Source organism: Chelonia mydas, chromosome 3 (genome assembly GCF_015237465.2).
Source record: "Chelonia mydas isolate rCheMyd1 chromosome 3, rCheMyd1.pri.v2, whole genome shotgun sequence".
NCBI lineage: Eukaryota > Metazoa > Chordata > Testudines > Cheloniidae > Chelonia > Chelonia mydas.
The window spans coordinates 120,304,283-120,329,629 of NC_057851.1; the positions used below are offsets into that span (position 1 = coordinate 120,304,283).

The following is a 25,347-nucleotide window of genomic DNA, read 5'->3' on the forward strand; positions in this document are numbered from 1 at the left end:
CTGAAGTGGATCACCACTTCTTGTCACCAAAGATGAAGGGTCAGATTCTCTTGGCACCGACAGTTATGCAGGGGTTTCTGTGATTTTTATAGTCTCCCCAAAACCCTCAATAATGCTGTCTGCACAAGAATGGGCAAGAACTGCTGTGGCGGAATGGTGGCGAGCAGCAGCCAAATTGTTCATAATAGAATAATTTCTGTGACAGGAACAGCTGGTGATGTGACTGTGCCCTCCTGATAATGTAAACAAAACTCAAATATTTTCTTTTGCTCTTTGTGAAATACCTTGCACAGATAACAATAACTGTTGTGTCTTTGATATTATGATACGGAATATGGGGACAAGGCGCTCTGCTTTATCAAGCCAACTATATAGGTAGCACTGTGCTCTTCAATCGTGCATGTGAGCTGTCAACATTTTTTTTGGCTTTAGTGGTGACGCAGGCTAAGTAGGGCTCGGGCAGCTACCATAATTCTAAGGTGGCACCAGAATAGTACAACAACTGCTGTGATCACTCACCAGCATGCTAGTCTTGGACTGCCCTTTTCTGGCTGCAGAGTTATTGCTCAGTCATTCCCCTCTGTGCAAAAGGGTTGTCCTTGCTTCTGCTCAGTCAAATACAGCAGGAGCCTCTCTGTCTCAGATATGCCCCTGATTCTTTTGCACATCTTTTGCTACTTCTGGTGCAAAGGTTTCTGCTGCACGATGCCTTATGTGAGCTTGGATTAAACTTTCAGTAAATGTATCATTGCATTATCCTGATTTTTGGCTCTTCATAAAATGAGCTAACTGTCTGGTGGTTCATCAGTGATTTTTCTGTTTCATGGTAAGCACTGACGTCACATACACAGTAAATTCTTGTTGTATTTTTCTTTGTGGGCGTATTTTCTGAGCTATTTTCATTCTTTTCCATTTCCCTGTTCTTTGTTCATATTTTGTGTCCATAATTTGCTGACGGTTTTTAAAAGGCTTTTGGTAATTTGACCTTTAAGATTGTGCCAAAGTGGAAAATGTATCTTCAAAATATTTATGACAATAAAGTAATAATGCTTATATCTACACTCTTGATTACCAGGATTTTCTAATTGTGCATAGCCAAATCCTGGCGATAGGCAGATTATGTGATCAGAAGGCTTTTAGCAGGCCCCAGTCTCAGGATCTAAGTTAAAGCTGATCAGGTTTAGCTTTAATTCACGTGCTGCTTTGCAAATATACTTGCTTTTTTCTCAGAAGAAGAATTTGTGTAACTTGCCACTGAAATAGAGGAAAAGATGCCCATTGAATTAAATGGGCACTGGATGGGGCCCTAACTCCTTACACATTTTCTGCTTGCTTTGGGGACTGTGTATTCCACTCCTGTGGGGTTGGAAATGTCCCAGGGATTCACACGTTTGGTAGGCCTAGAGTATTGATTTTTACATTGCTAACAAATGCCAGAAGAGTTTAGCATAACTTTCTCTTTCTAATTACATAAAAATCCGAGATGTATCAGAAGGTCACAGGGGAGGGTGAAACATGGCCTTTAGGGAGCACAGGGCACAGGAATGTTTCCTTTCATTGACTGAATGAATTATTTTCGGCCAGCCAGCAGGACTTTCCCATAAGGTAGACTTCTAAGAAACTAACATCTCTTCATGGGCCAGTCTGAGTGGTGAACAACGTAAGCCACCTTCTGTGTGCTTTCTGCTGTTTTGTAACTGAAGGTTATTACTGGAGGTTATTACTGCTAGTATTTATGGAATACTCTGTGGGCATGTCCACCGTGCACCAAAACACCGGTGGCTGGCTCATGGCAGCTGACTTGGGATCACGGGGCTTGGGCTGCAGGGCTATAAAATTGCAGTGTAGACGTTTGGGCTTGGGCTCCCCAAACCCTATTTTGAGTGTAGAGAATTGGTATCAAAGAGAGTGCAAAGGTGAGTCAGGGAAGGGGATAGAGGGATGGTTAGGCATGAGGACGGTGAGAGAGCACAGGCAGTGAGAGGGAGAGGAAAGGAAAGAAGAACATGTTCCTGCGGATAACATTTTGTAGCACCTCGGCGATGAAGGTGTGGAATTTGTGGTAAATGACAGTGAAGAGCTCTGAAGAAGGTGATGACATGGAAGAAACAAGGTGAGAGTAAGATGAGTTAACAGCAGTGTTTTGGATAGATTAGATTCTAGTGCTTCCACATTGCTGCATTCACTTCTCCACTGCTGCCCTCCTTTCCTGGGGTTGAGGGAAACGATTACTTATATATCCTGAAGTATAAAATGCATCTATCCTACATTTGAGGTGAAAGTGAGAACTACCCCAGCTCAACTCTGGAGTCTCCCCAAAATGTTAGAATCCTATGAGGAGTCCTTTACTTGTCAGGCTTCTAATTTTTAGATACACTCGTCTTCCCCAGGTCCAGTGATCGACCCTCTCATAGTGTCTAGCTACATTGTTTAATTTGGTCTTCTCTGAGTATTAGCACTGTCCCAGAACAGTGTTGTGAAGCACTCTGAGGCGTACTTGTGTAACTACAGTCACAGAGCACAAACACAGTCATCTGCAATAGCCTGCATATATCCTTTGTGGTGTCTGCTACATATCCTAGATATATTGTCCAAAATTAAGGGTATGTACCTTCAGAAAGCATTGCCTTGGCTGCTTATGACAGTATAGCACCCTAAGGGCTAATATGAAAAGCAACATAGTGTATTGTAGGTAAACATCTTTTTTTTTTTAATTCAGGGAAGAGCTAGTTTGGTTGAGCTTGGGTTGGATGGCTTTTAAAGGTAAATGCTTAAGGCTCCTTTAGAGGAACTTGATATTGCCTCTGAGTCAGAACAGGTCTCTTAAAGTGCAGCAGGACCAAAAAAGGACTTGAGGTTATGGTGACCACACATCCTTGACACCCTGGAAGAGTTCCCAAGTACAGGATGATATTTCAGTCCTTTGCATTCCCCAGGATGTCCTTTTGTCCCACAAAGGGCTGAGAATGTCAAAGATGAGCCAGAGAAGAAGGGTATATGTCTAATGAACCTGTGTAGCGACCAACTAGTACTGTCCCACTGTGGTGACTGATAGCTGCCTTTCCAGTCTGTCAAATGAAGGAGCACCAAAGTCAGGATGTGAATTCTCATCCTGAGACTGACCCCTCCTGGCTGATCTAACAAGTCTTCAGTGGACTTGGAGTCACTGAATTAAATAACGTATGGGAAGGAATGAGATGGAAAAAGATGCCCAAGGAGAGTTACCAGCAAATAATTCACCAGTACCAGCAAATAATTCATCAGCAAATAATTCACCTCTTTCTGTCTCTCTGTTCAGCATGAAGTGTTTGTTTTGTTTTGTTTCCTTACCTATATGGTTTGTTTAAGCTGATAAGAAGAATGAGAGTAAAGTTAAACGTCAGGGCCCCATGCAGTGATAAAGATTAGAAGATGGTAGCTGCTTGCATTCCTAGTTTGGATTTCCTCTGAGTGGCTTTCTTCAGACATTTAATATTATTCCCAGCCAAAATCTTTGATTAAGTTACCTTTATAAAGGCAAAACACTCACTTGTACCTAAAAATCTATCAGATCATTGCAGTTATAAAACAACTACCGCAAAAATGATTGGAAGGTAAGAAAATATACATTAAGATTAATTTTATACAAATAAATGCTTTAAAGTCTGTAAGCTTATGAGGGCCCAATCCTTTCCTTAGTTAAGTGCAACTTGCATTGAAATAAGGGGGAATTCCACCCACATAGCTGAGGGCAGAATTGACACTTGAGAGCTAAGGTGTGTGTCTACTCCGAAAAGTAACTGGCCATCCAAGTACAAGCCTGCCAGACCCTCTAGGTCAGTGGCTCTCAACTTTTCCAGACTACTTTATTCCTTTCAGGAGTCTGATTTGTCTTGCATACCCACAAGTTACATCTCACTTAAAAACTAATTGCTTACAAAACCAGACATAAAAATACAAAAGTGTCACAGCACACTATGACTGAAAAATTGCTGATTTTTTCATTTTTACCATATAAATATAAAATAAATCCATTGGACTATAAATATTGTACTTACATTTCAGTGTATAGTACACAGAGCAGTATAAACAAGTCATTGTCTGTATGAAATTTTAGTTTGTACTGACTTAGCTAGTGCTTTTTATGTAGCCTGCTGTAAAACTAGGCAAATATCAAGATGAGTTAAAGTATCCCCTGGAAGACCTCCCCTTCCCCCAAGGATATGTGTACCCCTGGTTGAGAACCACTGCTCTAGGTCCATACTAAGGTGGCTAGCCTGTGCCTCAACGACCACACTGCTATTTTTTGCATGCTAGCTCAAGTGGAGCGAGCATACGTCTGTGTATGTGGGCTGGGAGACATGCTCCCAGATGCAGTGCAGAGAGACCTAATATAGACACCTTGCTGTAACAGAAATGTGGTGCACATTTTGAGAAATGTGCATGAGACTGCTAGCAACATTACAGAACCAAAACGCATTCTCACGTCAAAAGTGGGATTGGTTCTTCCAAATAGCCTAAGCAGATGCCTTCATGAGGCTAGTAACTGTATAACTCATAGAGCCAGCACATAGGTTAGCAACCTTAACTAATTTGAGGGCCGGTCCCATAAAATCTACTCATCAGGATAGATTAAGAAACTGTGATCTGAGGCGTTTTCCGTGATTTCTGGCTGCAGCGGAGCAAATTCATGGCAGAAGGAACAGTTTGGCCTTGAGAGGGGTGTGGCTAGTGATAGGGTCTTATGCCTTTACCCCAGCCAAGATAATGAGAAAAATCCTGCACACTTAAAATGTGCATGGTCTCTTTCTTTCCAACATGTGCCAATATGCTTCATTCACAGATGGTGTATCAAGGGAGCCCCAATGGCCAGTTACAGCAATTCCTGCACTAATGTGAACAGAGCGTTTGATTTCATGGTTTAAAATAAAATGACCCAAATATAATTACTGAAGCTTATTAATTTATTTGTTATGGGTCGGTTACTCTTCGCAGGCTATAGCACTTGTTACAGGAAGGGCCAAGAGGATTAAGGCTTTAGTTGAGCACAGTTTGATTCCTATATGAAAATTGGACGAAACGAAGCACTAAATTGCGTGTTTTATGATTATATCTTATTAAAGAACAATTAGTACCCAACTTTGAGTGCACCAGTTTCATGCTGAATAGGAGCAGTGTGAAAACGACAGCATCATGAAGGCTACAGTTAAGTCTGGATTCAAGTCCAGCATAACAACTGAAAGCTGTTACATCTCACAGCTATTCATGGCCTATGTGGGCTGAAAGTTTCGGTCCAGTTTCTAGTGACCAAGTGTCTGCATCACAACTGGCACCTGTACCAAATAGGTAAGGAAACTGGCACCACAGCTGGCACCAGATTTAGCACAGCTAATGGATTGCACGTGAATGGAGATCCAACAACCATCTTCCCTCTCATGGCATGTGGGTGTTCCTCCAAGGATGAGGCACACTGAGGTGGCTGGGGTTCTCATTGGCCAGCTCTGTTATTTCTCTGAGGACACCTGGGAAAATTTAGCCTTGCAGCCGTTCATCATTATTTATGAGCACTAAATTTACATTCATAAAAACTGAAGAAAAGTTATTCAAGGCTGGGCTGGTAGCACTGCCTGCTGTTAAGGTTGCTTCAACTTTGCCAAATTTTAACTGTTTGGGCTGAAATTTTCCACGCTGGGTGTCTGCCTCTGGCTGAATTTCTGGAAAATTATACCCAGAAGGATTCAGCTGTTTCTGAGAATGAGATTAAGAAAAATAACAATTCTGTCTTCAGAGCAGGAGTTGAATAGTGTGCAGTAAAGAAGGCCTGGGGCCATACACTGAACAACAAGGAGAGAACGAAATATTGAATAGCTGCTTGTTAAACCATAAGCTCTCCTGTGCCCTAGTGCCTATACTTCCCGCCCCGCCCCCCCGCAAGAAGGTTAGGATGCTGGTGTGCTTGATATCATGATATCATAGCCACAGGAGATGCGTGTGTGTGTGGGGGAGAGATTTCTTCCAGGGTTTGCTGGCCCTGCTCGGTCACATGATGCAGCTGGGCCCCCTCCCTGCATGGCAGCTGCCGGAGCCAGTGAGCTGCGAGCTGTGCCCTGCAGGGAGAGGCAGAAGCAACAGCTGGGAGCTGCAGGGAGGGGCCGCTGCTTTCCGGGAGGGGAGACTGAGGGTAAGGGCAGAGCCTACCTTGGGGAGAGGGCATGACTCGCACTGTTCTGGGGGTGGCCGAACCTTTAAATTGCCCCCACCCCCATCAGGTACGGGTCATCTCTGCCCACTACCTATCATGCTGACCAGCATTGTTTCCTTGTGTTCCCCTGTTTGTGTCCATCTCTCGTCTTGTGTCACACTTAAATTGTAAGCTCTTTGCGGGCAGGGACCATCTTTTTGCTCTATACAGTGCATAGCAGAATAAGCTCCTGGTCCATGACTAGGGCTCGTAGGCCCTAGACTAATACAAATAAATAATAATAAGGTGACCACAATCCCACATTCTGTGCACTGAATGAGGCAGGGGTTTTGTGGAAAAAAATAGTATGTAATGCAGTAATTAAAGACTGTATCATGACACACATGGACAGGGGGAGGGGGCAAATTAAGATTGCCCATGCAGCCCATGGCATTTTCTAATTTTTGAGTGCTTGATAACATAGCTTTTTTGCGGGTGTTCATCTGTATATGAACCGTCTCAGGGTGGTGGATTACCTAGGCTGATGGAAGAACCCCTCCCTTCAGTGTAGGGAGTGTCTACACTGAACCGCTACAGCGGCTCAGCTGCAATGGCGCAGCTGTAGCGTTTTAAGTGTAGACGCACATTCAGTCCCATTGACTTTCAGTTAGACACAGGATCCTAAGCCAACTTGGGACTCTTGAAAATTTTACGTGATATGTACTAAGCGTTAATTTCAAGTTGCATTTCCAAATTCTTTCTAATGTTATATTTTTTTTACAAGCACAATTATGTGTAGTTCGTAGTGGATTTGTGTGAAACCAAAATGCAAAGAAATGTTAAGCATTTTAAAATATCCTTAACTGTAGGCTTACATATGAAAAAGATAAATAAGCAACTCTTGCCAGACACTACTTGTTTTTCGTAAAAATCAGAATGTTTTCATTCATGATCAGATATTTAAGGGTTCCTTCCTTGATGCAGGTACATAACTCCCACTGACAGTGATGGATCCCATAGTATCAATACGTTCCTTGCTTTCCAGAAGCAGTGCCATACTGAGAGATTCCCATCTTTCCATACCGTGGTTCCTTGGCCATCCCTAATCTGTTGTTGTTTTTGTGTGTGTGAATATTAACAATATATATTTTTAGAAACTGCCATATAGGCCATCAGTTTCACCTCTCCTCCCAACCATTTTGAATAGTTCTGCCATAAAAGACACATACCTATGGCCTAAGAAATCTCTTACAAACCCTCTTCTAACTGCTAAACCTTCCTTAGCCTCACAATGAAAACTGCACCAACGCTAACTACCATGCCAGCTGCTTAACTTTCCTTCTTCCCTCAGTGACAGGTATCCTGTTGCCAAACCTTTTAAAATTCCTCATCACTTACAAATGGAGGGCCTATCATAGCAGAGGAGACTAATAGAGCTTGGCTTGTTTACCCTAGCAAAAGGAAGGCTGAGAGGGAATATGACTACTCTCTGTAAATACAGCAGGGGGTAAACACCAGACAGGGAGAAGAGTTATTTAACCAAAAGGACAATGTTGGCACAAGAACAAATGGATATAAATTGGCCATGAATAAATTTAGGCTGGAAATTAGATGAAGGTTTTTAAACATCAGAGTAGTTAGCTTCTGGAACAGCCTCCCAGTAGGAATAGTGTGTGTGTGTGTGGGGGGGGGGGGGGGGAGCGGGGAGGAGAGGGGATGACGACAACTTAATGAATTTTAAGATAGAGCTTGATATGAACAGGTTTATATGATGGAGTTGTCTAGTTGTCTGTGATAATAGGGGACTGGATTTGATGAGTCAGGAGGTCCTGTCCAGTCCTATGGTCCTAAGATAATCCACTCATCTGACTGCTCAGGAGATCTACATTGAAAATTACACACTTCAAAAGAACTGAGGGCCATGTCCAGGAGCACAGGCAAAAAGAAAATGCTGATTATAGGACAATGATCACTAAAAAGCTTGTCCTCCTCGTGCACATGTATAGTGCATAGGCAGGACCAAAGGGCTGTCCATGTCTAGAAGAAACTGGCCAGAAAGACCCCAATGGGAGCTCATTCCTAGAATTGAGGAAGGGTGGATGGCTGACAGTATGAGGAAGCAGACTGCTTTGGTCTGCTGATTCTGCTGAAGAGGGGCAAGTTTTTGATGGCAGTTTTCGTGACATGGAGTTTAAGTCCAGAAGGGAACATTAGCTCATCTAGTCTGACCTCATCTGTAAATTAAAACAGATCCCTATTTCCTAAGCACAGAGATCCCACACAGAACACCTCCCAACAAGACAATGAGGATCAGTCACCGTGGACCTGGCTCATATTTGGACAAGTGACCCATCACAGCGTTTTTCAGATCCCTTAAGCCATCCATTTCCCTGTGACTCAGAAGCTGTGCTTTTGCATGGGGGAGACAAATATACCTCTTTTCCCCTGCACGCTTAACCTGTGTGTGATTTTTCCCATTTCCCAGTTACGGAAAAAGAGCAAGGGGAAAATGATCAGCCGCGGTAGAAGTTCTCTCTTTCCCTGCTAGTGTGTGCTACGTTCAGTGCACGGGGAGAATATGTCTGATACTTACATTTGTTTTAATGGAAGTTCCCTTTGTAAGGCCTCAGTTCAGCAAGGCACTTAAGCATGTGCCCAGCTTTAAGCATGGGAATAGTTCTAGTGGCTTCAATGGGATTGCTCATGGGCTTAATGCTCGACTTGTGCTTAAGTACTTCAGTGACTCGGAGCCTAAATCCCTGATATATCAAGGATATTCCAAAACAGATCTGGAGATAGGCCAGCACTGCAGTTCCTATCTTAGGTTCTGTACTGGGACCTTTCTGTTTGTGTAGCTGTTGTTGGGAGAGGATGGCAACTTCCAATCAACAGCAGGATGCAGGGTTATTTATTGAACCGTTCCATCTCATGTGCTAGTTAACAAAAACCAGCATAACGGTGATAACCTAAAATACATTGATGGAGAAAAACCTTTCTGTTAAACTCAGTGACTGTTCCATTTTTTACAGGATCTGGGCTATTACACACAGCTGGAATGCTTTCTCTAAATTGGAATAAGGATGATGCATTTGTCTAGGGCGATAAAATTGAACCTCACAGGAAATTATTTTGTTGGAATTCATAATGAATTGTAACTAGGGAAGGGGAAGCCAGTTCAGGAGGAAAGAAAAAACTGGCCTTAACCTTCTCCCAGCCATCAGATGGAATCCAAACTTATTTCAGGTTCAATATGGAGATGGACCCTCACCTCATCTCTCCTTCCTCTTGATATTTCAGCATCTTCCTGCCTCCCTGGTGGTCTTCCACTAGGCTACACCAGCTTCCTTCCCCAGAAACTCCCCATAGGCTTGGGCTCCTTCCCAGCCCATAACCTTCAGGAACCACTCTTCCCTCTGTGCCTTTGAAGATCCTGCTGCAATACACAGAAACTCTGGCAGCTTCCATCATGACTGCTAGTGACTTCACATATCACACGTTCTGGGGTGCATAGCCCACTGGAGAGTCCTAGTGGATACCACTTCAATATTGCAAGATTATGGGGAAAGGAATAAATAGAGGTCTATTGGAGAATGATAGGGACAGGGACCTGGAGGAAATAAGGGCTGTAAAGAGGGAGAGGCACATATGAACAACATTGAGGGTCACTGAGGGGAAGGGGGCCTTCGGTATTTTGGGTAAGTATCTAAATGTCAGGGGAGCCCATGTGGAAAATGAACCATACAGCCTGCAATCAGGGATTGGGTTGGCAATAGTGAGGTTACAGCCTGGCCATCAATGGAACAGACAAGTCAGTGGACTCTAGAATCCCACAGAATGCGGCTCATGTATAAATCTGATAATTTAAAAGTGGACTTCTTATGTAGCAAACTTCTCAAAGTTGTTTTTCCTGTATTGGGGCATATGTGGCTTCCTAACCAGACCCCACATTAGGGTGCTGCTGATTCCAGAATGCCCAGAGTCACAATTGTTCATTCCAAGTGTTGGCTTGACTCCTATAAGGGGCCAAACAGCCTACATGTCAGAACTAGGTCAGAGCCAAGATAGTGTCATAAAGAAGATAAGGGTGGCCTGGAGACATCAGTGTATTATTGCGTGTCATGCACGTCCACAGAAAAAGATGAGGGTCCACAGTTGTTTTCACCTCGGAATGCTCATTTTAAAAGACTTTTATAAGTAAAATTTTACATTGACATTATATGGTAACCTTGGCTTGTTTGAAACATATATAAAGGCTCCAATTTCAGTAGCCTTTGTGACCTGGGTTGTTTGAATTACTCCTTTCCCCAGCAGGAAAGCCTGATGCTGCATAAAGAATTACAGAGTGCAAATGCAGGCAAAGCCATGGCATACGGGAAGGAGAAGCAAAATAATCTTGAGGGATTCCAACTTGTTTGAAGCACACACAAGGATTCTGATTTCAGAAAACCTTTTGTGAGCAGAGCTGTTTAAAATACTCCCAGGAATTCTAAGCATGCAGTGAGGAATTCATTTAGGAAACTCTGCTTTATTACAGAATACATAAGCATTAACTGGAGCAGGGCAATCAGTTTTCCACATGATGATCTTTGCTGTGACTTCTCCCAGGAGAGGACAGAAATTAGTTTATTCTTGCCCTTTACATTGTGATATTCCTATTAGATTAGGTGTTAAGAATCTCCTATCCATCTATTCGTGCATTTTATGAAAGACCTGATTTACTACTGTGTTACTCCAATTTTATGCCAGTGTAATTCCACTGATTTCAGTTAAATTACATCAGTATTACTCTGGCATGACACGGTGGTGAATCAGCCCTAAGATTTTGAGGCAGGCCTATTTTCTCTTGTTAGCCAATGAAAATTTTCCTGGTTCAGTTTATTGAAGGTGCATTTCAGTCGTTAAAAATCTTCTTATAAATAAGATGGATAGTCAGTTTGTCCCTATTGAAAAACATCAACTGGTCCTCGTCAGCCTTCACCAGACATTACATTGTGGTATGGCCCTGCCATATAATAGTAGCACCTATGTGTCTCATAAAACATTCTTAGAAAAGCACCTTCTGATTGTCTTACAGTGCCTGGCTGGACATGCTCTAAATCGGTAAAGTGTAACAAAACTCACTGCAAATATTTATTAATGACTTTCCATCACTCAGCCCCAACATAGCTCTGTGCTCTCTAACACTGCAGCATCTAAAGATGTCAATCAGAGAATAGCATGATAAAATATAGTGCTGGATATTCCTGCTCTAAAGCTAGATCCAATTCCCTGATGCAATATTAGCGTTTGGGGTGCTATACTGGTTTCCAGGTACATGTCTAAATGTAGTGGATTTCTAGCCTCGGTGCCTGGTAGTCTAGTGGCAGTGCATTACATTACTATGGGGAGACTTCCAATTAATATTCTGGCCTTGAGTTGGAGCCGCTGGCATGGCAGGGGCTGGGAGTGCCGTGGATTCTGCTTCACGCTTGTGCAAATGGGGATTAACTCTATTAAAGTCAGTAGTGTTACACAGGTATGAAACCGGCGTGAGAGGCAATGGCCTAGAGTTCTTTGTTCCTGTACAGGAAGGGAGCCTGCCCAGTGACCCACTTTCAGTATTGCCAACCCCAAAAGTTCAAAAATCGTAGGACTGGTTTTAAAATCATGAGATTATTTGAAAATAATCACTTCGGTGTTCTTTCTATTTGCCTTCTGCATTTTGAGCCTGTAGGATACACTGGGGTCGCATTTTTGAAGCTTTCTCCACAGTCACAAGGGCTAGAAATTTACTTTTTCTTTAAGAATGAAGGCTGAAATCATCACGGTCAGCTTGACTCCAGGAGCTGGGGTTTTAAGGAAAACAGTAATTATCATGAGACTCACGACAAAATCGTGACAAAATCGCTTTGGCAGATGAATGTGTAGCCTACATGCTTTATATGGCAGCATACACGTGTCTCTGTTAAAGAGAGAGAATGGGGCAGCACATAATGAAGTGAGGGTTTATGAATTCTTGCTTGACTTAGCTGGGCTTATGAGGCGAAGATGGTGCCCTACAGAGATCCAGAAATGGCTATTGTGTATGGTGATCCCAAACCCTGTACCATTTTGGATACAGGCTGCAGACTTCTGTTTTACCAGCAAATGAGAGGACTAGTCAGCTGTTAACCTAAGGCTTGGTCTGCTGCTAGCTAGGGAGGTCCCCAGCCTGTTTCTTTGCTGACAGGATTCTGGCGTGTTTCAAAGGACTGTGACACTGCCTCACACACACAGTGTATACTGTGGTCATCATACTTTAAAGACTGAGCCATCAACTCTGAGTGGAGATCGGGGGGATGTGTCTTGATGTGTGTGCTGAAAATGTTCTGTTGAAACCTGTATGCAGTGTAGTTGTAGCCATGTCAGTCGCAGGATATTAGATAGACAAGGTGGATGAGGTAATATCGTTTATTGAACCAACTTCTACTGATGAGAGAGACAAGCTTTTGGGCCACACAAAGCTCTTCTTCAGGTCTGGGAAATGTACTCCAAGCATCACAGCTAAACGCAAGGTGGAAAAAATTGCTTAGCAAAAATAGTTAGCACGTATTCTAGGGAACCGTTCTAGGTAGAGTGGCCCATTAAAAACTCTATAGTCATAGGACAAATAAGGGGGGAATTAGTGGGTTACAGATTGTTGTAATAAGCCATAAATCCAGTGTCTTTGATCAGTCCATGATTTTTGGTGTCCAGCAGAGTTATGAATTTGAGCTCCTGGGCTCATCTTTTTAAAGTGTTGTGTGCAGGTTTCCCTTGAGGATGAAGATTGAGAGGTCAAATATAGAGTGATCGTTTTGTGAAAGTGTTCACCCACAGGTGATAGGCCTGTATTTGTCCTATGACTACAGTGGTGTTAATGGACCACTCTACCTTAAATGGTCCTTTAGAATGTTTAGCATAAATAGTTAGCACACAATCTGTACCACCATACATTTAGTTGTGACGCTTGGAATACCATTCCCAGACCTGAAGAAGAGCTCTGTGTCACTCGAATTTTGTCTCTCTCATGAGCAGACGTTGGTCCAATAAAAAGATAGTACCTCACCCACCTTGTGCTCTAATGTTGAAACCTTACATTTTACTATAGGTAATAGAAACAAAAGTGGGGAAGTCTGAATAAGAAACACCAGTATATTTACTGTCGAATAGCTTCTGTTTAAAAGGTTTCAGAGTAGCAGCCGTGTTAGTCTGTATCTGCAAAAAGAAAAGGAGGACTTGTGGCACCTTAGAGACTAACCAATTTATTTGAGCAAAAGCTTTCGTGAGCTACAGCTCACTTCATCGGATGCACGTAGTGGAAAATACAGTGGGGAGATTTTATATACACAGAGAACATGAAACAATGGGTGTTACCATACACACTGTAACAAGAGTGATCAGGTAAGGTGAGCTATTACCAGCAGGAGAGCAGCGGGGTGGGGGGGGGGGAACTTTGTCGTGATAATCAAGGTGGGCCGTTTCCAGCAGTTGACAAGAACGTGTGAGGAACAGTTGGCGGGGGGGAATAAACATGGGGAAATAGTTTTACTTTGTATAATGACACATCCACTCCCAGTCTTTATTCAAGCCTAAGTTAATTGTATCCAGTTTGCAAATTAATTCCAATTCAGCAGTCTCTCGTTGGAGTCTGTTTTTGAAGGTTTTTTGTTGAAGAATTGCCACTTTTAGGTCTGTAATCGAGTGACCAAAGAGATTGAAGTGTTTTCTGACTGGTTTTTGAATGTTATAATTCTTGACGTCTGATTTGTGTCCATTTATTCTTTTACGTAGAAACTGTCCAGTTTGGCCAATGTATACGGCAGAGGAGCATTGCTGACACATGATGGCATATATCACATTGGTAGATGTGCAGGTGAACAAGCCTCTGATAGTGTGGCGGATGTGATTAGGCCCTATGATGGTGTCCCCTGAATAGATATGTGGACACAGTGGACAACGGGCTTTGTTGCAAGGATAGGTTCCTGGGTTAGTGTTTTTGTTGTGTGGTGGGTGGTTGCTGGTGAGTATTTGCTACAGGTTGGGGGGCTGTCTGTAAGCAAGGACTGGCCTGTCTCCCAAGATCTGTGAGAGTGATGGGTTGTCCTTCAGGATAGGTTGTAGATCCTTGAGGATGCGTTGGAGAAGTTTTAGTTGGGGGCTGAAGGTGATGAATAGTGGCGTTCTGTTACTTTCTTTGTTGGGCCTGTCCTGTAGTAGGTAACTTCTGGGCCACCGACATGCACAGGCTGAAATTGTGGAAAAGCAGCATCACTTGTGTCCCGTCCCCCCCCCCGCACTATTCCTCACGCGTTCTTGTCAACTGCTGGAAACGGCCCACCTTGATTATCACGACAAAGTTCCCCCCCCCCCGCCCCGCTGCTCTCCTGCTGGTAATAGCTCACCTTACCTGATCACTCTTGTTACAGTGTGTATGGTAACACCCATTGTTTCATGTTCTCTGTGTATATAAAATCTCCCCACTGTATTTTCCACTGAATGCATCCGATGAAGTGAGCTGTAGCTCACGAAAGCTTACGCTCAAATAAATTTGTTAGTGTCTAAGGTGCCACAAGTACTCCTTTTCTTTTTGTTTAAAAGTTATTCATAGTATTCCAAGTGCTATTTACAGTTTTATACTATTTGCAATGTCTTTTATGTGCACTAAAAATGTTTGTTTTACTATGCAAATGTATGGTTCTCTCTCTTTTAAATTGACTAGGAATGTTAACATCCATTTATCATGGTTTTATGTACAATAGGCCTGAGGTTTAATTCTGTGTAATGCTGTCTGAAAAGTCCAAAAAGACAAAACTCTGGCCTGTGTGTCAGCAAAGAGCTAAGCTGAGGTGCAGGAAGAAGAGAAGTGTAATAGTTGAATACAGAATATTGCGTTAGCATCCCCTATCCCCAATAACACCTGGAATAACATCAGTGGACTCTGAAGAAAAGGGAGTCTAATGTGGGGCCTTTTGAAAAGGGAAGGCCAAAACATTGGGAACAGAGGGCTGCTACAGACATGGAGAACTCCCCTAGATGCTGATGGAGGTCCAACTTCAAGTCCTTTTGCTGATTTCTGCAGTTGAGAGTATTAAAATTTGCCTGTACTGCCAGGAAAGGGACAGCTAATGGGAGAACAAAGACTTCCTTTCTCTCCCAAACTGAGGCAATAACGCATGGTCAGGATTAAAAATAAATAAATAAATAACTGGAAGAAAAGCTGTTTGTGAAAGAGGCTGCATATACACCAGTTATTTACCAACTCTGCCAAAATCAGTTTCTTCTAACAGGAAAGAATAAATCTGCTGGGCTAATGTTTCATTTATTAGGTTCCCAGGGAAAATAAGGGATGAGAACTGTAAAGAGGAAGTTGGCAGCCAAGATTGTGGATAAAGACTTGAACGAGCCCTGTGGATTCTGTGGGGAATATGCAAATGCCTTTAATAGGGCTGTGTCATCTTCACTGGAAGCTGTTTAAACATGAGTAACATTCTGAATGTTTGATTGTATGACTAGGGCTCAGTTAGATGTTAATCGTGGCTGTAGTAGGTCAGGTGCTTGAAAATAATTACCAGCTGAGCTCAGGGTGTTTCACTGGGGTTTTCAAACTCTTTATTCAATTAACTAGCTACTTCCCTGACACGATGATGAATGGGTATTTTATTTTCTGTGCGTTGCCTCTGTTCAGCTGTCATGTAGGGTGTTTTCTCACTTCATGGACTTTGAGGAATTTAGCGTTATGCTTCCGCCACTTCCAAACCTCTATTGCATCCCTGTCTTGTTCCCTATCTGTGTTAATAGACCTTCCCACACCTCCCCCATCTCTCTGCCTTTCCCTACCTGTTCCCTCCCTGCCCCCGCATACATTCCTCATCCTTGGGTTAGTCTGCAGGACCTCCAGGAAATCTATTGGCAAGCCCCAGGCTTGACCTCTTCAGATCCACATTCCATCTTGCTGTCAGTATTCTTCTTCAGGCTGCTTTTTACACAACTAGCCAAAAATGATAACACTGACTCTTTAAGATTGGAGTTTGGGAGTATAAAACTATGGTCATTCTTTTTCTTTTCTTCCCCCTCCCCCCCACCTATGACCATGTTTTTGTTTCATATGATATTCTGTCTCATATTTTGCTTGCTTGCATTATTGGCCTAGTTAATAGGCAGTACTAATTACGTTAACTGAGAGGGTGCATGTATTTTATTGCTTCAGGTTATACACATTGCTCAGTGCATTGAGCGTTCTCTAAATGGATTTTTTTTTTTTGTATTCCTGCAGGAATAACTAAACGGAACATTTAAAAAGACCAGAGAGTGAAAAGATTCCACCATCTCATGCAGGCTGTGTTGGAAATTGTAAATTCTGAGGTTAGTTCTCACTTACGGAAGCAGTAATCCTTCTTCCAAATTTATATTTAATTCTTCAGTGCAGGATGCATCCATCCATCTATCTGGTTCTTCTCAGCATCTGAGCACCTGACAAAGTCCCCAGTTCTGACATGGTCTTGGCCAGTAAAAATGTTTCTGGGTTTCCTGTTATATATGTCCCATTGGTAATTTATTTCAGGGGCTGTCATTCCTATATGTTTTGTTCTTCTTGCATTTCTTTGCTCCTCTAATGGGAAAATAACATCCAGATAGTTGCACCTCTTCGACTGACTCTCATCTCACCTTCATCTGCCATTCATTCTTGCCTATTTTTCCAACTTTATTGAGAGAAATTGGAGAAATGGAACAGAGATGGTATTTCTCAGGGAAGGGACAGTCCTCATTTCTTGCCCAGTGTGAAGAGCGGCATATTTACTCTGGGTATCTAAGGGAGACTTGGTCTCTGAAGCAGTCTGGCAGGTGGATGTTGATGGTATCACAGGAATAAGCAGATCTGAATGTTGGTTCTAAGTTGTCTTTTCTTTCTGGGGCCTCCAGTCCTGAAATTGACGTGATTATTTTGAGGTGCTGATCACCAAAACTCTTATTGATTTCAGTAGGAGTTGTGGTGCTCAGCACCTCTGAAAAATAGCCCATTTTCTTTAGGTGCCTATGCACGAATTGAAGTGCCTAATTTAAAGCTGACAAGTTTGAAATTTTCGCCCTGATGTTTCCATGTTCCTGGTGAAGCTTCCCCAAATGGTTGAGAACTCTATTGACTTGGAAACTGGAAAGAGAGACAGAGATATGCTTGCTTGTTTGTGCCATTCCCATATCAGCTGTCTTCACTGAAATGAGAATAGCGCTATTGAAATTCTTTTATGTTCAAATATTTTATTACTTTCATAAAAACAAACACCTCCCCCTCTAAAGAAAGAAAGAAATATAACAAACAAATAATATTGAATGTTTGTACAAATTGACATATAAAATGTATATATTATATAATAAAACACTGGAAAAACCCTCATAACATAACGAGCAGAAATAAAAACAAACGTAAAGAAAAAAAGGGGAGAAAACAAGACATATAAAATTGTAATTGGTGAAATGTTATGATAATATGAGTGTAAAAAACACCACAAATATTATACTATACACACCGGATGACTCTCTGTTTTCATGTGAAATTATTACCCCTGTAAAGCTGTTGAAATTCTGCCAGAATTAACTATATATAAAAGAGGCCAGAAATCTGGAACATATAGTTAGTGAAAATTTCTTGAAAGATGTCTCCAGAGGTAAACGGAAACTGAAACAAACAAAACAAAAACCAACCACAGAAAAGAACAACTGCTTCCTTACAGTAACTGTGGTTCTTTGAGATGTGTCAGCCACATGGATTACGCTCTCGGTGTGCATATGCCCAAAGTGTGCAAGATTGGATTCTTCTGGCCAGCAGAGTCTGTGTGGCCTGCAGATTTCTGTTTGCTTAGAAGTGAGTGCTACTAGTCCTGCTAACTTAACCAAGGACTGTAGGACAGGCCTACCAAAATAGCCTTCACTAAAGACTAATGTGAAAGTATGGCTTGAACTCCATGTAGCTGCCCTACAAAATTCATAAATACGGACATTCTTCAAACATGCAGCTTAGACTGCCTAAGTAGTGGAATTAGTTCCAAAGTGGATAGGGGGATTTAACTTTGCTAGCTCGTAATGTGCCCCATGGAGACCCTTTTTTGATAATCACCTCTGTGAGGATATTGCTTGGCCCTTAACCCTATCAGCAAAAGCCATGAACAGTCTTGCTGTGCTCCTGGATGGTTTTTATTCTGGTAAGGAATTATGGTAATCCCCTTACTACGTCAAGTGTGTGAAGTTTAGTATCCTCTGAGGTTGAGTGAGACTTGGGGAACGACACTGGCAGGTCAGTGGACTCATTCACATGGAACTCTGACACAACTTTGGGCAGGAACTTAGGATGAGGTCTGAGGGTGACCTTGTCCTTATGAAACACTGTATAAAGGGGACCTGTCCTGAGGGCCTGAATCTCCCCTACCCTTTGATCTGGTGTAATGGGGGCTACTGAAAAAGCAGCCTTCATCAATAAATGGTATAGGGAGCAGGTTTGTTATGGTCTCACAGTGGTGATCCATCAGTCCTCTTAGTACAGTATTGTGGTTCCAAAAGGGAGAGGGTTCCTGAACTGGCAAAGGGGAAGGGAACATGGATTAGACCCCTAAGGAATCTTGCTACCTTAGGATAGGAAAATACTGTATGACCCTAGATAGGAAGATGGTGCACAGATATCACTGATATAGGACCCTCATGGAACTGAAAGAAAGTCCAGATTTTTTCAAGGCTCTTAAATAGTACAATATTGCTAGAGTGGGTGCTGTCATGGAAGATAGTTGATGTTGAGATCCTCAAATATAAAACCTCTTCCACTTAGGTTTATAAGGTAGCCTAGTTGAGGTATTCCTGGTTTGGAACACAATGTTTTGAACTTCAGTTGATCAGCTTCTTTCAGTGGATGTCAACTAGAGTGACCAGACAGCAAGTGTGAAAAATTGGAACAGGGGGTGTGGGGTAGGAGCCAATATAAGAAAAAGACCCAAAAATCAGGACTGACCGATTTTATGAGACTATCTGAGGTAGAGCAGGTGAGATGTGGCGGGGCTGTTTGGAAAGGTTCACCACATCCAAATTCCAGAATTGTCTGGCCCATCCTTGGGCTATCATGGCCGTCAGTCCACCACCTGGCTTCAATTTCATCAGGACCCACAGTATCATGGGGATCAGGGGTAAGACATACATTAGTCCTGCTATCCAGGGTATGAGCAAGGCCTCTGGCAGGGCATCCAGATTAGAGCCCCCTCTAGAGAAGAGTGCTAGGCATTTGTTGTTATGGTCTGTGGCAAACAGGTCTATTGATGGGTATCCCACTTGTGAAATGTCCTCGGCAAAACTGAGTCCTTGATCAGCCACTTGTGGTTGTCTGAGAACTGGCTGCTGAAGTGATCTGCAAACTAATTTTGAGTGCCTGGAAGATGCAGAGCCAGCAGTATGTTTTGGTGGCAAATGTACCAAGTACAAAGATGAATGGTCTTTTGACAGAGGGAAAATGACATGGCTCCTCCTTCTCTGTTGACAGAATGCATAACTGCGGTGTCTGTCAGCACTGGAATATAGTAGCCGTAGAAATGTTGTATGTGAGATGGATGGCTCTGAGTTCCAGGATGTTTATGTGCCTGTGTACTTCCTGACAGAACGACAGGCCCTGAGTTTGAAGGTTATCCAAATGAGCCCCCATCTTTGAATGGAGGCATCCATGACCAAAATATTGGTAGGTAGAAAAAGCAGAGAAGGGTACTCCTTGGCACACCTGAAGTGAGTCTTTCTACTAGTTTAACAAGGAGAGGACCTCTTGGAGGACTGTGGCCAGAATGCAGTGTTTCCTGGGTAGATATACTGACTGATTTCAACCACCCTTGCATGGTGCACAAGTGAAGTCTGGCAAACTGTCATTTAGATACATGAGACCATATGTGCCAGAAGTCTAAAGGCATGCTCGTATTGGTTTCTTTGGGTGAGCATGAAATTGATTGATGAAGTTCACTATACCTTGAAATCTTTCTTGTGGAAGATAAGCTCACTCTCATGTGGACTCTAACATGACTCCTCTGAGGTGTGTTTTGAATCAGAGTATGGAGTATCGATTTTTCTTTGTTAACTTACTTTGGGGCCCAGTGTGGCAAAGAGTTAAGGTTATTTGAATCCACTCAATCACCTGTTGGGTGATCTTCCTGGGATTAGACAATTGCTGAGATACGGATGCACCTGACTCCCCTGTCTCTTTAAATGAGCTACCACAACTGCCAAGCACCTGATGAACACCCTTGATGTTCTGGAAAGACCAAAGTGCCAGATCCTGTACTGGTAGTGACACGTTATTACTAGGAATCTCAGGCACTGCCAGGGATCCAGAAATATGGATAGATGAAAATCAGCATCCTGACGGTTGAGATAGATCTGGTCTTGAGCATCTAACAACAGGATTATGGAGGCCAGTCATCATTCTGAACTTGAAAAATGGCTGATGGATTTTTGAGATGTCAAAGGTCCGGAATAGGACACCAACCCCATTTCTTCTTTGTAATGAGAAAATAATGGGAATAAAACCCCCTGCCCTAGAACTCTGGGGGCACGTCCTCCTCTGCTCTGAGTTGTAGAAGGACACCAACCCCATTTCTTGTTTCAACAGTATCTCATGAGAGGGGTGTGATGCTGGCAGCCCAGATGCCAGCTTTTGCCCAGGCTGGAGGCATTAGCTAAGAACTGACAGCCTCTGAGCTGGAGACCAGACCTGGTCACCTGTATGTTAGTTTTGCATTAATCTTATCAGAATGTATTTAGTGTTTATATTCTATGAAATGCTTGTACATTGCTGCATGTATTAATCTCACTTATAATATCTATATCCCATTTTATAAGGTAATATTTAAGTGTTTGCAATGTAAGTGTAACAGTGTTCGCTCTGAAACTGTAAACCCTCACAGTCAGGAGAGAAACATTACCAAGTGTGAAATGCTATTTTGCCACAGGAGGTGTTATCTCCTGCCCAACAAAAGAAAGCCCATAGACACCAGACAAACCACTGTGGAACATCAGAGGACAAAATACTTTGTTGATTGCTCCCCCTTCACCCATGAAGAGGAAATACTGGGCCCATCATCTTGAACTCTGGGGGAACCGGATAAAAATCCCTGACAAGAAGAAACTGCATCTTTTGGCTGTTTGAACTCTGAAGGGCCAGAGACTCTAACTGGAAGCAAAAGGTCTCCAGGGGCTGCCTCCTGGGTCTGCCCTGAAGGACACTTTGAATAGACAGATCACTACAACACTGTCACTCATAGGATTTGGATGGTAACTCATATGTTTGTATATGTTTGCTTGCTTAAACTTGTAAATAATTCTGTTTCCTATTTCCTAGTTACTAAACCTTTGGATTGTTTATTTCAGGATTGGCTACAGGCATTGTCCTTGGTGTAGGATCGATCTAGGGTTCCAATTGATCTGGGGGTAGGTGACTGGTCTCTTGGGATTGGAAGCAACCTAAATGTAGTATGATTTTTGGAATAAGTGACCGTTATCACTAAGTCTAGTTTGTCTGGGCCGCAGGATAAACTGGAGTGTCTAAGGTCTGGTCTACACTTGGCCGGGGCGGGGGAGGGGGATCGATCAATCTAAGTTACTTAGATCTACTCACCGCAGTGTCTTCACTGCAGTGAGTCGACTGCTGAAGCTCCCCCATCAACTCCGCCTGCGCCTCTTGCTCCGGTGGAGTACCAGAGTCGACAGGAGAGTGCTCGGCAGTTGATTTATCGTGTCTGTACTAGTTGGTTTATCGTGTCTATACTAGTCTATACTAGACGCGATAAATCGACCCCCGCTGGATCGACCACTGCCCGTCGATCCGGTGGGTAATGTAGACAAGCCCGAAGAGGACTGCCTGTGACTCCATGATAAAACTGTAACAGTGATCCAGGAGTTCATATTTGTTCATGGTTTGGTGAAATCTAATTATAGAACATACTACCAGCAGTGGCAGATTAACACATGGGCCCTGGCCAACTTGGGGGCCCCTGGAAAAACAGATTCCGCAAGCCCCTGCAGAAGGTGTGGGGCTGAAGCCCTGGCCTCGAGTACCCCAAGCCCTGGCAGGGGCTTCAGGAGTGCCGGAAGCTCCCTAGAAGTGGGGGGATTGCTGGTGCCTAAACCATGGCCCCACCCCTCCTCTGCCCCTTCCACCAAGGCCTCGCCTCTGCACCTCGTTTCCCCCGAGGCCCCGCCCTGCACTTGTTCCTCTCTGCCTCCTCTTCCCTGTCGTTTGCTCTTAAGGTAGGTAAAAATTGGGAGGGCATAGCCCCCTGGTCCCCTCTGTTCTGGTGCCCCTGAAGTCCCAAGCCTGGGCACCCCCCTGAGCCCTGGCAGAAGCCATGGAGTGGAAGCCCTGAGGCTGGGCATCCTGTGCTGTTCTAGGGGGGACAGCTTAATGGGGGGTGGGGGGAGGGGGAGGCTGCTGTGGCAACCTGAGTGCAGGAACTGCAGCCACTCAGGCACAACGTGCCTCTCCCCACTCCATCCCCTTTTTTCCCCCCACTCCCCTATTCCCGTATCTCCTTTTCTTCCCCCCAAACCTATCATATCCCCCTTCCCCACTGCCCCCTCCCCCCCATTCTCTTCCCCCTGCCCTATCCAATCCCCCCTTCCCCACTGCCTCTTCCCCCCCAACCCCCTTCCCTTCTTCTCCCCCCTCTCCCTTACAGGCCAAGCAGGGCAGAAATCAGGGGTGGGGAGAGAGGGGGGAAGACAGTGGCATGAGACCCTGCATGCACCTCCCCAAGCCTCACCCCTATTTGGGGGCAATTCCCCCCAAAAACTGCATCCATCCCCTCCGTCTCCTGATGCTGCAACCTCTCCTCACGGAGAGCCGGGCTCCCTCTGCCTGGAAGTCTGCCACCTGCGGCACTGGGGCTGGGATCTGCAGCCTCACACACGGCCTGGTGGCCCCGGCTGAGCAGCAGAGGGTGCTGATGATGCAGCGATCCCTGCTCTCACCTGCCCCTAAGGCAGGTTTCTTTTGTTTAAAAAGTGGCATCACCTTCCTGGTCCCCCTGCTTCTGGCGCCCACCCCATAGGGCTTGCCTCTTCCAGCATAAAGGGGGCATCATGCAGAGAAGCCACCATGTCACTGGGAGGACAGAGTGAGAGAGTAAATCCCCTCTGCCAACACCATCCAGTTGCCAGGGAAAGGCAGGGCCAGAGGGAGCTAATTTGCAGCAAGACGTGTCATTTAGACTACACTGCTGCTGCCAGAATGTGTCCATGCACAGTGGGGTTGAATGCTGCAACCTTGGGTCTAGTTCAAAAAAGCAGCCCAGGTAAGCAGCTGTATGCACAGCAGCATCTCCAGTCAGCACTCCTCTCCCACCACAGGTGAATTTCTTCTTTGGGCTTCAGGAGCACTGGAACCTGTGTAGAAGTTCGGGGGGTCACCAGCACCAGAACACTGCTCCTCCTTTTCCCCTGAGGGTGAGATGAGGTGCCCGAGAGCAGTCTCTGGACTATGTCCCCACCCTCTGGGGCACACCACCCATGGCAGGTGGAGGGTCTGGGGCTCTTCACAGCAGCCCAGGCTCCCTGGGCAGCTCTTACTATGGCCTGGCTCTGCTTCCAGCCTGACCAGGAGGCAGGATCTCAGGGGGAATAGGAGGAGCAGGGGGCGGGGCCCCATGGTGAAGGGGGCAGTGAGGGGACCAAATGTTCTTTTTTGCCCAGGGCCCCAGTAAATCTTAATTTTCCTCTGACCACCAGTTTGGGGTGTGTGCCCTATTTCTGACAGTCTGCCCTGAGGTAGGGCACTCACGGTTGTGAGCCACTCCAGGCAGCGTGACACTTCTTGTTTCAACAGTATCTCATGAGAGGGGTCACTGAAAAGGGATGGGGAAAAACGGGAGGGGGGAGGAAGGGCCTGGAATTGAATGCAATACTGCTTGCTGACAATCTCCAAGACCCATAGGTCTGAGGTGACCCCATTTCAGGATTCCTGACAAGAGAGGTGGTTGTCAAAAGGTGGGGATGGCTGGAAAAAGATCCTTGGAAAAACTTTCTGCTGGGCTTGCAACAGTGTCATATTTGCTGCCAGGAGAAATATGCTAAGTATGCCACAGCTGTGGAAGAGGCAAAGGATTGTCTGCTGGGCCTCATCCATCTTTGAATTAAAAAGTTTACTGCCCTCCAAGGGAAGGTCTGTGATTGTGATTTGGATCTCGCTGGGTAACCCTGACGCTTGGAGCCAGAACGATCTCCACATCGCCACAGATGTAGCCATGGTAAGTGCTGCTGTGTCCGATGCATCGAATTCTGCTTTTTCAGAAGTGTGAGCTGCCTGTCATTCATTATTGATTTTAGTTCTTTTAATTCAGAAGGAAGCCTGTCCGTAAATCGAAACCTCTTGTCATAGTATAAATAACTCTATTCCCAAAGATTATTTTAGCAGAATATAATTAATAATATTCACAACCAAACTGCATGATAGAAATGAAGATACAGAGGTTTTAGAAGAGACTACTCTAAAACATACCTATTAGAAGCCACTCTTAGGGTATGTCTGCACTGGCAGAGTTACAGCGCTGGCCGTTACAGCGCCACTCAGAGAGCGCTGAAGGGAAACCGCTGTTGTGTGTTCACACTGGCAGCTGCCTGCGCAGTAGCGTGTTCACACTTGCAGCAGTATTCAGAGCGGTGCACTCTGGGCAGCACCACAAAGCACCTCTTCCTCTTCTGCCGCTAAGAGTTGTAGGAAGGTGGAGGGGGTCGTGGGGCAGCCTGGGTCCTTTCCCAATGCCCCGTGATGCATTGCTTCGCATCCCAGCAATCCCTCTGCTTCCATCCACATGTGGCACCATCTTTCAACAGTTTGTGTACTCTGCACTCTGCCTCTTCAGGCTGCAGGAATGGATCCCGAACTGCTGACCAATATGCTGCTCGCTCTGATCAACACATCATGAGTGGCAGTGGAGTTATTCCTGACACTACAAAGGCAAGAGAAGTGTGACATTGATCTCGCCACGCGTAGTAGCTACGACATGAGATTGCTTGTGGGATTCATGGAGGTGCCGACAAGAGTGGAACGCTGCTTTTGGGCTCAGGAAATGAGCACTGAGTGGTGGGAACACCTTGTCATGCAGGTCTGGGATGACAAGCAGTGGCTGCAGAACGTTTGGATGAGGAAAGCCACATTCATGGGACTGTGTGATGAG

At 44.4% G+C, this 25,347-nt stretch overlaps 1 long non-coding RNA gene across 1 annotated transcript in view; it reads left to right on the top strand.

Moving 5' to 3' along the window:
- Positions 1–25,347, top strand: part of LOC119565698 — an 88,419-nt gene that overhangs the window by 24,691 nt on the left and 38,381 nt on the right. Inside the window, exon 3 of the long non-coding RNA XR_006289663.1 lies at positions 16,434–16,522. This is a non-coding gene — a long non-coding RNA (uncharacterized LOC119565698). The remainder of the gene's footprint in view (positions 1–16,433; positions 16,523–25,347) is intronic.